General features: G+C 47.2%; 1 non-coding gene across 1 annotated transcript; it reads left to right on the forward strand.

Annotated features, from left to right (window-relative positions):
• The first annotated feature begins 9,144 nt into the window (after nt 1-9,144).
• TRNAT-UGU (transfer RNA threonine (anticodon UGU)) lies at nt 9,145-9,217 on the forward strand. The gene has a single exon. It is a non-coding gene; the product is annotated as a tRNA-Thr (tRNA).
• Nucleotides 9,218-12,207: the final 2,990 nt, after the last annotated feature.

Below are 12,207 nucleotides of genomic sequence, written 5' to 3' on the forward strand. Positions count from 1 at the left end.
CCAGATCCCAGGCCTATGGCTGAGCTCAGCTGCTTCTCATTCTCTTCTGAGCCCAGGCCTGCTGGGAGGTTTCATTTAATTGTGTATTTTTATCATTTGATATATGTAGCCAGATGCCTGTAAGCAATAAATGCCCTTTTCCATCAGTTCCAGCAAGAAAATGTACCTGCCATGGTAGTATTTGCTTCATTGGGCTGCTGACTTATTTTAAGAACTAAATCTTTCCTGTTACTATATTTTTCACTCTGGGGTGCATGTACTCCAAGACTGACATTAATAACTTAACACGGAAGGCACCGTCCTCTCGCGTGAGAACGTAGCGCCACCTAGTGTCCAGTCTCTCAACCGCAGCCAAGATAAGTAACGGTTAACCTTGACAAAAGTTTTGTGCTCTCAAGGAGAATTTCTACGCGCATTCTTCTCTTCTCGCATAATAGAGCTTGCCTAGCAGTATTATATTTGTGTTATTTTTAATATAAATAAGTAAGACACAAGGCTCCAACAAGAAAGCTGAGTAAGTTTTCTACTTGCCAACTCCGGGTCATACTTTCCAACTTGGGTGGCTGTCATTTATAAGCGATGAGCTCATGAGAGAGGAGGACTAATGCAACCCCCAGGTGCCCAAAGCACAACCGTGGAGAAAGGCAGCCCTCCCGCGGGACCTGATGCAATCGTCCTGGCTTCACTTAGCCTTTCATACCAGCGACTCTAAGCTCTGGATGCAGGATTATCCTCACAGCACCCCCAAGGAGTATAAATCTCAGTGTTACTATTACCTGCAGGAACTCATATGTAAGAGGTGCTAAGTCTTTCCTCTGTGGCAGCTACCCAGAGATGGGGCTGTTTACAGCCCCTGTAAACTCAGCGCCCCTTTGCTCCCCTGCCAGTGCGAGAACCAAAATCTATCATCCCATTATCACTCAATGGTTCTGGCCTTCAAGCTCCCCATTCTTTTCAGGTATCTAGAGCAGAGTTTCTCGACCATCAAACCAGAGTTTGGCACCATGGAGTTGGATGACTCTTTGTTTGGGGGCTGGGTGGCCTGTCCTGTGCACCACGAATGTTTAGCTGCATCCCTAGTCTCTACCCACTAGGTGCCAGTAGCATCCCTCTCCCCCGTTATGGTAATCAAAAGATCTCTAGACATTGCCAAATGTTTCCTGGGCATGAAAAATCAACCCTAGTTGAGAACCACTCTTCTAGAAGGCAAGTACACAGAAATATAAGACAGTAATACTAACAACAACAACTACTGCTGCCACTGCTACCACTTAAAAGGCACAAATTGCATGCTAAGGGGTTTATGACATTATCTTATTTAATCTTCACAACCCAGAAACCAGTTTGTGTTGACTCTCTGAGGAAATACTTTACAGATAAAGAGACTGGAGCTCAGAGATGTCAGGTAATGTGGCCAAGGTCACACAGCCGGCAGTGGCAGAGTTACCATTTAAAACCAGGCTTTTGTGACTCCAAACCCTGAGCTCATCACCACCTCCAGATCCTGGGACCACAGGTCACAAGTGTCTCTGGAACAGTCTTGATTGTCCACAGTGCTTCTAGAGTGTGCTAACACCATTAAAATAATACATCCAGATTTAGGTTTAAAGACATAAAGGCTGTAGCTCTTCTCTGAAAGAAAATCAATCCAAAGTGTTATGGCAGAGGAGATTTTGCTCCAGGGGAAAGCCCTGGGTCTGGGTTCAGACCCTGTGGCCAATAATTGACTATATGGCCTTTATTTGGGGTCAATTATTTAAGCTCTCAAATCTCTGTTTATTCATCTACAAGATAAAAAGGATGGGTTAAATGAGGTTTTCAACCCTGGATGCACACTAAAATCACGGGGAGCATACTGAAAGGAATGCCTAGGAGTCACCCGAAACCAATTAACGCAGAATTTCTGGGGCCTGGGCAATAACATTTCTAAGCCCCCAGGTAACTCTGAGTGTGTCCAGAACTGAGACTCATGGGACTAAGCCCCTCAAGTTCAGTGTTTCTACCTTAGGACCCAACTTCCCTTAGACGGGAGGTCCTCTTTTCCCCCTTCCACAACACACAAAGCTGTTTCGGGGGTGCCAACTTCTCTGTCTCCTAAGACTGTCCCAAAAGCCTTGAACAATTTCCTGGGACCTCCTCAGTGTCTCAACTGCCCTCCAGTCCCTGAACTCAACATTTCCAGCCTCTCATCCTACCAACCCAAAGTCTGGAAATCCCACCCCACTGTCTATGGCAGGTGGTGGGTGGAAACTCCTTCTACAAAAGGCTGCAAAGAGCAGGGAACATGACAGAAGACAGCTGACAGCTGCGTCCAAGAAAGACTATCCCCCGCCTGGCCTCACTGAGCGCTTGCCCAGTCTGACTTTAATAAGGTTAATTCTAATCCGTGGTCTTTGGGGAGGTGAGAGAATCTCCTCTTTCTGGACATGACTCACTGCCTCCTATATCAGCTCAGAGAAGAGTGATAACATCTCACTCAGCAGGTCCCCGAGAGGAGCTCTGGATGCAGAAATGGGGCTGCATCCCTTCTTTTGCCTCCTGCCACCTCCGTTTCCCACAGACGATAGGAGGGCTTCACTCAGTACTTCTAGGTACAAATGAGTAATAAAAGTAATTTACATCAGTAAGCGGTCCCCAGACACCAGGCTCCGGATAGAGTATTTACACGCACTGCTTCATTTCTTCTTCCCAAATACCCACGTGAGAAGGCATTATTGTTATTAACATCATCATCATCATTATCCCCATTTTACAAATGAGGAAAGCGAGTTGTCTGCATTCACCCTTCCTGTTCCTCAGCCTTGGTCCCCATGATGCCACCAACTATCTGAATGACGGCGGTTTCCCACCGGCCCATGAGCTCTACAGGGACAGGGACCACATCCAGTTTGGTTCACCACTGACTCCCAGACTGGCAGGAAAAGAGCCAGAATTCAGGCTCAGGTAGGCTGGGCCCTGCGTGCCTGGACAGTCTGTAAAGAAGGCTGAGAAACCATTTCCTGGGAGCTGAGCAACCTGTCAGGAGTGTGGACCATGACAGACACAAAAGAGAGTATCAAAGGAGGATAAATGGCCAGTGGTGTCAAGTACTGCCAAGACACCGAGGTTTTATCCATGACGAGGCCAGGGAGGGTCATTTCAGGGGAGCTCTGGGGTAGAAGGGAGCTGGAGGGTTGAATGAGTGGGAGGTGAGGAACAGAAAGAACTGTTACCAGGTCCAAGCTTGTACTGCTCTCCACAAGACGGGCCAATAAATCGAGAGACAAATTGTTGGGGCAAGAAATAGGGACTTTATTTGGAAAGCCAGCAGACCAAGAAGATGGCGGACTAGTGTCCCAAAGAACCATCCTCCTCAAGTTGGAACTCAGGCTTCTTTTATACTGAAAGAGGAGGGGGGAGAGTCCTGGTTGCAGCCAAACTCCAGAGGAGATGTGTTAATTGCTTCCTCCCTGCAGCCATTCACACATGGGCCTGGTCCTGTGAGCTAAACAAAGGTATTTTAGCTTAATGCTCATTACCTTGGAGGCAGGGTTCCCAGAGAGGGGCCATTATGTATAATTTAAGCTTTAGTGATTAACTTGTAACAGAATACAAAGTTTCTTCCCTATTATGGAACAAGTGAAGACAACTCCCTGGGGTGGAGGGAGAGTTTGTTTTGGTTTGTTTTCTCTTGTTTTATTATGCTTTTTGTGAGAGAGATTCCAGCACGTTAAAAGCTGATGGGAAGTGTCCAGTGGAGACTGAGAGGCTGAACGTTGGAGGGATAGAGGGCAGAGTGGGTATTGCAGGTCCCCGGCTGTCTCTGCCACAGCCAGAGGGAAGGCCAGAGGGCCGACCAGACCTCGCAGGTCCACGTGGTGGTACCTGAAGGGGAAGTGAGTCTGGCCCTGGGCTGGCATCTTTACACCAGAATTTTGTTCTACCCTCACGACCACCCTGAGAAGGATGGACACTTTAGCCCCTCTGCACAAGTGAAAAAAACGGATCCTCAAAAGTTAGGTAACTTCGGTGCTGCCAGCAAAGGGCGGAGCTGGGCTGGGCACCAGGCCCCTCTGACAATGAAGACTGAGCTGGTCCATGGTGCAGCCTGGAGCCCTCTGCAGTCAGCAAAAGGTGACCAGGACCAGGTGTCACTAGATTCTAACTCAGTTACCAGACCCCAGAGTCCCCGGTCTTCCCACTGCCCTGCCCTCCCCCTGCACTTTGATCTACAAGTGATCAACCTTCACCTTCCCGGAGTGAGCCAGTCTTTGTTGGCTCAGCAGCTCATGAACAGATGCCAGGATCAGCGGCACCAACCAAATGAGACCTTGTCTGAGCTAGTAAATTAGCTCAGCAGGTGGTGGGGCTAGGGGTGCATCTTCTCCAGCCTCTTTGGTCTTCACCCCTCCAGATTCCTCCCTCCCAGAACAACCTAAACACCAGCAACCCCGGTCCCACCACTAACTGGCCGTGCACCCTGAGCCAATGACACCCCCGCACGGCTGGTGCACACCTAGCTCCAGACTCAGAATTGAAGTGCGTGCATCGATCCCATCCAAAAGGCCAGCAATCTGATTAAAATCCTGTCTGAGAGAGGTCTATTTTGCATGAGATGGGACCAACATCCAGGAGATGAATTTTGTTACAATGATTTTAATAAGCGGGTGCAATCCATCGGGCATAGGGCAGGGAGGCATTCGCTCTTGAACTGCCCCCAGGAAGGTCAGAGTCCGCCCACCCACGTGTGGGACACATCTGGCCTGTTAAAATCAGACACAGGGCTTCCCTGGTGGCGCAGTGGTTGAGAATCTGCCTGCCGGTGCAAGGGACACGGGTTCGTGCCCCGGTCCGGGAGGATCCCACGTGCCGCGGAGCGGCTGGGCCCGTGAGCCATGGCCGCTGAGCCTGCGCGTCCGGAGCCTGTGCTCCGCAACAGGAGAGGCCACAACAGTGAGAGGCCCGCGTACCGCAAAAAAAATAAATAAATAAATAACAAATCAAACACAGAGACCAGACTCACAATGTCCCTGAGCAGACAAGACCAGTTTACTTATACAAGCAAAGCTTAATTTAGCTTCTTTTGCAAAACAAGCAAAAGGTTAACTTGACCTAGATCACTTCTTCCTTATGCTGCTGAAAATCAGAAGCAAAACATAAACTGTTCCCCAAAACTGATACGAAGTAACCAAGAAACCAATTCTTTTTCATTTCAGAACATTCTAATATTGTAAACAATTCTAATACTGTAACCAATCGCTGTGAAGAATCAACAGTCACAGACTCCACACTATATAAGCTGCTCTATAGCAATATTCCTTGGAGCTCATTCCATGGTTCGGTTTCAGTGCTCCCCATTTGCAAACCATCTTTTTGGTGCGTGCACAATACTCTTACTATTTACTGCTTCAGTGATTCATTGGTTTTACTTCTGTTTTTTTTTTCTGAACCCTTGACAGCTGGAAGCGGTATGGGTCTGGGCTGTTGAGAAGAGCTGTGTGCCCTGAGTCATTCTAGAGGATGCTATAGCCCCTCCCACCAAGGGTCTGGGCAAATAGAGGAGAGGGTCATCTAGGACTCAGGGTCCCTGACCCCAGCATCCCAGATTCTGAGCCCCTGAGCCCCTCCTGTGTCCTGAGTTCCCATCAACCTGGGGGCGGGGGGGAGGTGCGGGTCAGAGTTCAGACACCTGGGCCAGGCAGCCAGCTTCACTGGACACTAAGAACATTGCAATGCACTCAGGTATTTACCCTTCCTCTCTAGCACTAAATGGAAACCTGGATGGCAGGGATTCCTATTCTGCTCATTTTGAATCTCCTGTAACTAGACAACCCTGTATGCTCTATGCTTCCTGAGACATGGGGCCACAGTCCCTAACTGCTCTCACTTCCACTTGTGAATCTGTGTTGGGTTTATAAAGCAATAGGGTCCTCGACTTCCTGCCCCTCCCCTTCTTTAGTGTTTTTCCTCTCTCTCTCCAAGCCCAGACTCTGGGATTCTCCCAGCTAAGGGGTCCTATTCCCACCCCACACCCCTAGATCACTTGTGGGTGGGTGTACAGAGGGACCAGATCCCAGGGAGGACCCTCCAATTTCCTCCCTCTCTTCACATCCTGGCCCTCGGGTACCCACTGAAGAGCCTACCTTTCATCTTGGACGTCAGCCCCTTCCCCTCCTGGGGCCAAACTTCCTCATCTTCAAAATGAAGTGCAGGCTACATAAACTTGAAAGTCCCCCCTGACCCTTACACCTCACGTGCTTACCTGATTTTGGATGGGACAGAATAAGGCCTGCTCCCAGGACAGCGGATGCAGGAACAGTGATGCCGAGGACAGTGCAGCAGAGCCGCTGCCGCAGGTGGGTGGAGACCCGACCTCTGTCCTACATCCCCACCTCCCGGATGCAGGAGACTCAGCCCTGCACAGCTGGAGAGAAAGGAGAGCTTGTGGGTGACCGCCAAGCAAAGCAAACTGCCATGCAAACTGCTGCCTTACAGCAAAAAAAAAAAAAAAAAAACACAGCATAGTTGAGGGACTTCTGTTTCTATGTCCTCCTCTCCCTTCACCCAAATTGGACCTTGGAGGCCTTCCCTGCTCCCAGTGCCTCAAGCCGGAATCTCCCCCTGAGATGTTCTGCTCTGGGTCAACCATACACTAGGGGGAGATGTTCAGCCTATGAAGAACAACGCCTGTCATGTTTGTATCTGGTACTTCACAATCTCTGACCACTGTCAAGTTCACAACTGTGTTGAATCCCCCAGAGTGCTCTGAGATAGAGCCAGGATGATGGCCTCCATTTTACAGGTGGTGAAAGGGCTTGAGCTAGAGCTCGATGGAGGGGGTCAAGAGAAGGAGGAAGGGATATAAAATTAAATATAAAACCCTCCCAGACATGGTCCTCTAATGCCGTGTTACTTATGAGCAAATTACATTTTTATAGGATGCCCACCCTACTGATCTTTCATCCTACAGTTCAGAAGTTTGAGTTGAGAGGAGAGGGTCCATTTTTCCGTCACATCCCACCTGCGGCTGCCTGCAGATCCTCTTCACCAGGGCTGTGGGGAAGGCTGATGCAGGTGAAAATCGCTGGTGAAGCTCCCACTGGCCAGAAGCAGCATGGGATCAAGAGAATGGAGGGGTGCCTTGCTGCTGCCTTGATTCAATGCCTGATCTACTTGTTACAGGTTAACTTGTGTCCCCTCAAAATTCTCATGGGGCAGTCTTAACCCCCAGTACCTCACAATGTGGCCTGTTTGGAGACAGAGTCTTTACAGAGGTAATCAAGTTAAAGTGAGATCACTAGGGTGGATCCTAATCCAACATAACTGGTGTCCTTATAAAAAGGGAAATTTGAACACAGAAATGGACACATATAGAGGAAAGAGACACCGGGAGAGGACAGCCATCTACAAGCCAAGGAGAGAGGCCTGGGTGGGATCCTTCCTCAAAACCCTTGGAAGGAAACAACCCTGCTGACACCTTGAATTTGGACTTGTGGCCTCCAGAACTGTAAGACAATGCGTTTCTATTGTTTAAGCCCCACCGTGTTTGATATTTTGCCAGGGCTAGAAACAAATGCACTCCTCAAAATCACCTCAGATGGAAAATAAGCCAGTTCTTGGTGCTTTTGGCAAGATGACGTGAGACATTAAAATCAGGCTAAGATGTTACAGGCAGAAGAAACCACGTAAAATGAGAAATGGAGGGGTTTCCTAGGCTTGCTGGAGAGGGAGAAGAAGTTTGTATGCAAACAATGAAACTACCCGAGGAGTTTGCCCTTTATCCTTAGAACAATGAGAAGCCCCTGGAGGCTCCTGGAGCAGAGGAAGGAGGAAAGCCTCGCAATAGGCCAGTCAATCTCAGAGCAAAGGGCGGGGAAACAGGACAATAAGAAAATCCGATAGGCCAAGGAAACTAAAGGGTGTTAAAAATTCCAACTTGTATGGAGAGGCTGTGGAAGTGGAAGTAAAGGAAAATGATGACACGACACCTCCCAAAACGTCTCCCTGATTTCTCCTGGCTCACAAAATGAACATCATCGTAGATGTCATTCATTCAGCATTTATTGAGCACCTACTGTATGCTAGACACTATTCTAGATGCTGGGAATACAGCGGGGAATAAAACAAAAACCCTTGGCCTCGAAGAAGGAACATCCTAACCTGGAGAGAATAATAGACATAATATTAAGCACAGGGCTTCCCTGGTGGCGCAGTGGTTGAGAGTCCACCTTCCGATGCAGGGGACACGGGTTCGTGCCCCGGTCGGGGAGGATCCCACATGCTGCGGAGCGGCTGGGCCCGTGGGCCATGGCTGCTGAGCCTGCGCGTCCGGAGCCTGTGCTCCGCGACGGGAGAGGCCACAACAGTGAGAGGCCCGCGTACCGCAAATAATAATAATTATAATAAGCACATTATCTAGAAGGAAAAAAAGCTAAGTAGCATGAGGCAGAAGGGCAGGATAAGGAGGACAGTGCAGCTTTAAAGGGGCAGGGGGTGGGTGTCTTGTTGAGAAACGGAATGTGAGCAGACACCTGAAGAAGGTGAGGGAGAGAAGCCTGCAGACCACTGCGAGCGGGTGACCACCGTCCTCCTTCGCGCGGTGACGGGTCATGCTGCGGGCATAATTTCATTCCCTCAGTAAAGAGTTAATTAAGCAAAAGGAAATAAGGCATCGTTTCATGATCCCAATCATTAAAAAAAGAGCAGGGACAGAGCTTTACTTATTCACTCTAATGTCTAATAGTATGTAATTACTCAATAAATGTGTTGAATCAATTAATTCATCCATAATCAATAACTTATTTAAGTTATAAGAACCAAAGACATTCCCCCTATAACTTCCCTATAAGTGCGAAACTTGATACAATTTGTCATATAAACACTAGATTGGAGAATTTTTTAAGACGTAAAGGTACCACTCATAACGTCGTCGGAACATTATTTCATTTTTGCATTTTCCCTTCCAGCACTTATCTGTATGCATAACTTATCGTAGGTGTGATTTAGTATTTTGTAATCATAAAATTTTGAGACTGGGCTTTTTTCTACTTATTGTGTTGTCTTTATAATTGTCACTGATAGAGGATGCACAGGGTCAGTTTCAGACTGCCAGAAAGCAATGTTGCTTCCAATGTCCCTGAACTAGAGAAGTGCCCGTAGAAGACAGGCTCCATAGCTCAGTGGTTAGAGCACTGGTCTTGTAAACCAGGGGTCGCGAGTTCGATCCTCGCTGGGGCCTCGTGTTCGTTAGTGCTATTTTTTAAAATCGTCCTGCGTAAACAAACACCAAAATAAATGCAAAGTGATTTCTGAAAACGTTACTTCTGGCAGGATTAAAAGTTACTCCTGAAATGCAAATCATGAGCATCCTTACTGTGCTTTAGAAGTGACCCGGAAGAGAAAATCCTGGAATGCAACAAAGAGCAGGAAAAAGGAAAAGCGGTCCTCTGCGACCCAGCGCTACCCGGACCTGCGGCCCAAGAACCGGCAAAAGGGAGGCGCGAGGCTCCACCAGCTAGTTTTCAACGCCCTGCAGACTCCCAGCACTGAGTTACAAAAGGAAAAGGGGCGGCCGGCGCTGGGAACTCGACCTCCGGCGGGGCGCGCGGGGCGCGCGGAGGCGGTGCTGCGCTTGCAGTTACGCCGCTCGGCCGGCGGGCGGCGCTGTGGCCAGGCTCCCCCTCTCCTGTTCCCGGCCGGCGAGTGCACCTTCCGACACTATTCCCGGGGCTCAGAGAATGGCCAGCGTGGCCTGGACTGAGGCCCGCGCTGCGATGACACGTGGCAGCCCTGGCTTCGGAGCCCAGCCTGGCTCCAAGGTCCTGCCCCCTTCGAGAGGAAGGGGGAGCGATTCATAAAAATAGTCTCGGGCGGTTTGGGAAGCCAAGTTTTGCAACCGGTTTCATTTCTCCGTTTTTTCCCTGAATTCCAGAATGTCGCGTGACAGTAAGGTCACGAGAGCCTTTTCTGAATAAATGAATTCTCTCCACCCAGGATTTCTTGATAAAGGATTGTCTGTAAAGTAGCCACTTTACATGTGGCCACTGAGTGCCTGAAACGTGGATATTCCGGATTGAGATGTGCTGAAAGAATAAAATACACATTGGATTTAGAAAATTTAGTACCAAAAAAAAAGTGAACTGTCCCATTAGTAATTTTTAATTGATTACCTATTGAAACGATAATACTGTAATATATTGGATTAATTAAAATAAGTACATTAAATTTACCTATTTTTTTAATGTGGCTACTAGAAAAATTTTAATTACATGTGTGGCTCCCATTTGCAGCTTTCATATTTCTGTTGGATGGTGTGGGTTCAAGGAGCCAGGGTCCTGTGACCTTGAGTTCAAGGTTAATTCTTAACCCGTGCTCACACCAGGTAAACCTTTCATCTCTGGGTCTCCCAGAGCCAGTACTGTGCCTGGCAAGCAGTAAGCATGACATTGGTTGAAATGAAATCACATATCTCCCCAACGTAATCTAAAACTCCACAAAGAACAAGAGAATGTTTTTGTTTTTTAACACCTTTATTGGAGTATAATTGCTTTACAATGGTATGTTAGTTTCTGCTTTATAACAAAGTGAATCAGCTATACATATACATACATCCCCATATCTCTTCCCTCTTGCATCTCCCTCCCACCCTCCCTATCCCACCCCTCTAGGTGGTCACACAGCACGGAGCTGATCTCCCTGTGCTATGCGGCTGCTTCCCACTAGCTATCTATTTTACATTTGGTAGTGTATATATGTCCATGCCACTCTCTCATTTCGTCCCGGCTTACCCTCCCCCTGCCCCATGGTGTCCTCAAGTCCATTAAGAGAATGTATTTCTTAAAGTGGGTTAGTTTTGAGAATGATGTAACTGTAAGAATTTCTACCTTGGCTTGCAAGATTTTAGCTCTGGAAAAACACACATGCTTTTGTTGGTTATTTTGCCCTTCTATGGTCTGGGTATCTGCTGCTAGGAGTGCTGGGAGACAAGTGGTCAGAGTGCCTTGAGAAAATAGGCCCCATTTATGCAGGAAAAATATACATAATTATCACATAAGGGGCATCACTTCATTGGCGCTGAATGCCTTTTTGCAAAGCCATTTCAAATCCTCAAATACCTTAATACCAAGACTTCTTACCCTGGCTTTACATGGTCATCAAGTAACAGAGTTAGTAAGAAAAAGATGCAATCCAGTCCCATCTCCCTCCAGCCTTTCCCAGTCCTCATGTTTCATCCCCTTCCCCCTCCTCCCGCCGGTTTCTATAAAGAACAAGCACATGCATGTGTGCATTTTTCTGAACCTTTCAACTCCTCAGGCTCTAAGGAAGTTGAATACATGTTGGCTGTGACCTAGTGGTTGTTTTCTCACAGTCCTACCCCTTCATGAAAGTTCACAGGCATTGCCAGCCATCTTCCAAAAAATAAAGGCACTTTGCCGGAGAGGAATACCCTGCCTCTCCCCAAGGTTCCCAGCATTTCAGGGTACCTGTTCAGTTCCCTTCTCTAGACCCGCTATCCTCCTGTTGAAAAGCTGTGTTCAGAAAGCCTTGAATTTAATGGGTGTGGTCCTCTATTTTAACAGATGAATTCTGAGCACTTTCCAGTGTTTAGGACTCTGCTCTTTCACTGCTGAGGGTGCAGGTTCAATCCCTGGTTGGGGAACTAAGATCCCACAAGCTGCCCAGCATGGCCAAATAAATAAATTCATTAAATTAAATAAAAGCATGACCAAAAAAACCCACTTCCAGGCCAGAGCCTTTTTTTTTTTAATTGAAGTATAGTTGACTTACAATACTGTGTTAGTTTCAGGTGTACAGCAAAGTGATTCAGTTATATATATACATTTTTTTCAGATTGTTTTCCATTATAGGTTATTACAAGATATGGAATATAGTCGTCTGTGTTATACGTAAATCCTTCTTGCTTATCTAGTTTATGTATAGCAATTTGTATCTGTTAATCCCATACTCTAATTTATCCCTCCCCACCTTCTTTTCCCTTTGGTGACCATAAGTTTGTTTTCTGTGTCTGCGATCTGTTTCTGTTTTATATATAGATTCACTTGTATTATTTTTTTAGATTCCATGTATAAGTGATATCATATAATATTTGTCTTTCTCTACCTAACTTCACTTAGTATAATATTCTCAAGATCCATTCACATTGCTGCAAATGGCAATATTTCATTCTTTTTTATGACTAATAGTCCATTGTGTGTATGTGTGTGTATA

This window comes from Tursiops truncatus, chromosome 1 (assembly GCF_011762595.2).
Source record: "Tursiops truncatus isolate mTurTru1 chromosome 1, mTurTru1.mat.Y, whole genome shotgun sequence".
NCBI lineage: Eukaryota > Metazoa > Chordata > Mammalia > Artiodactyla > Delphinidae > Tursiops > Tursiops truncatus.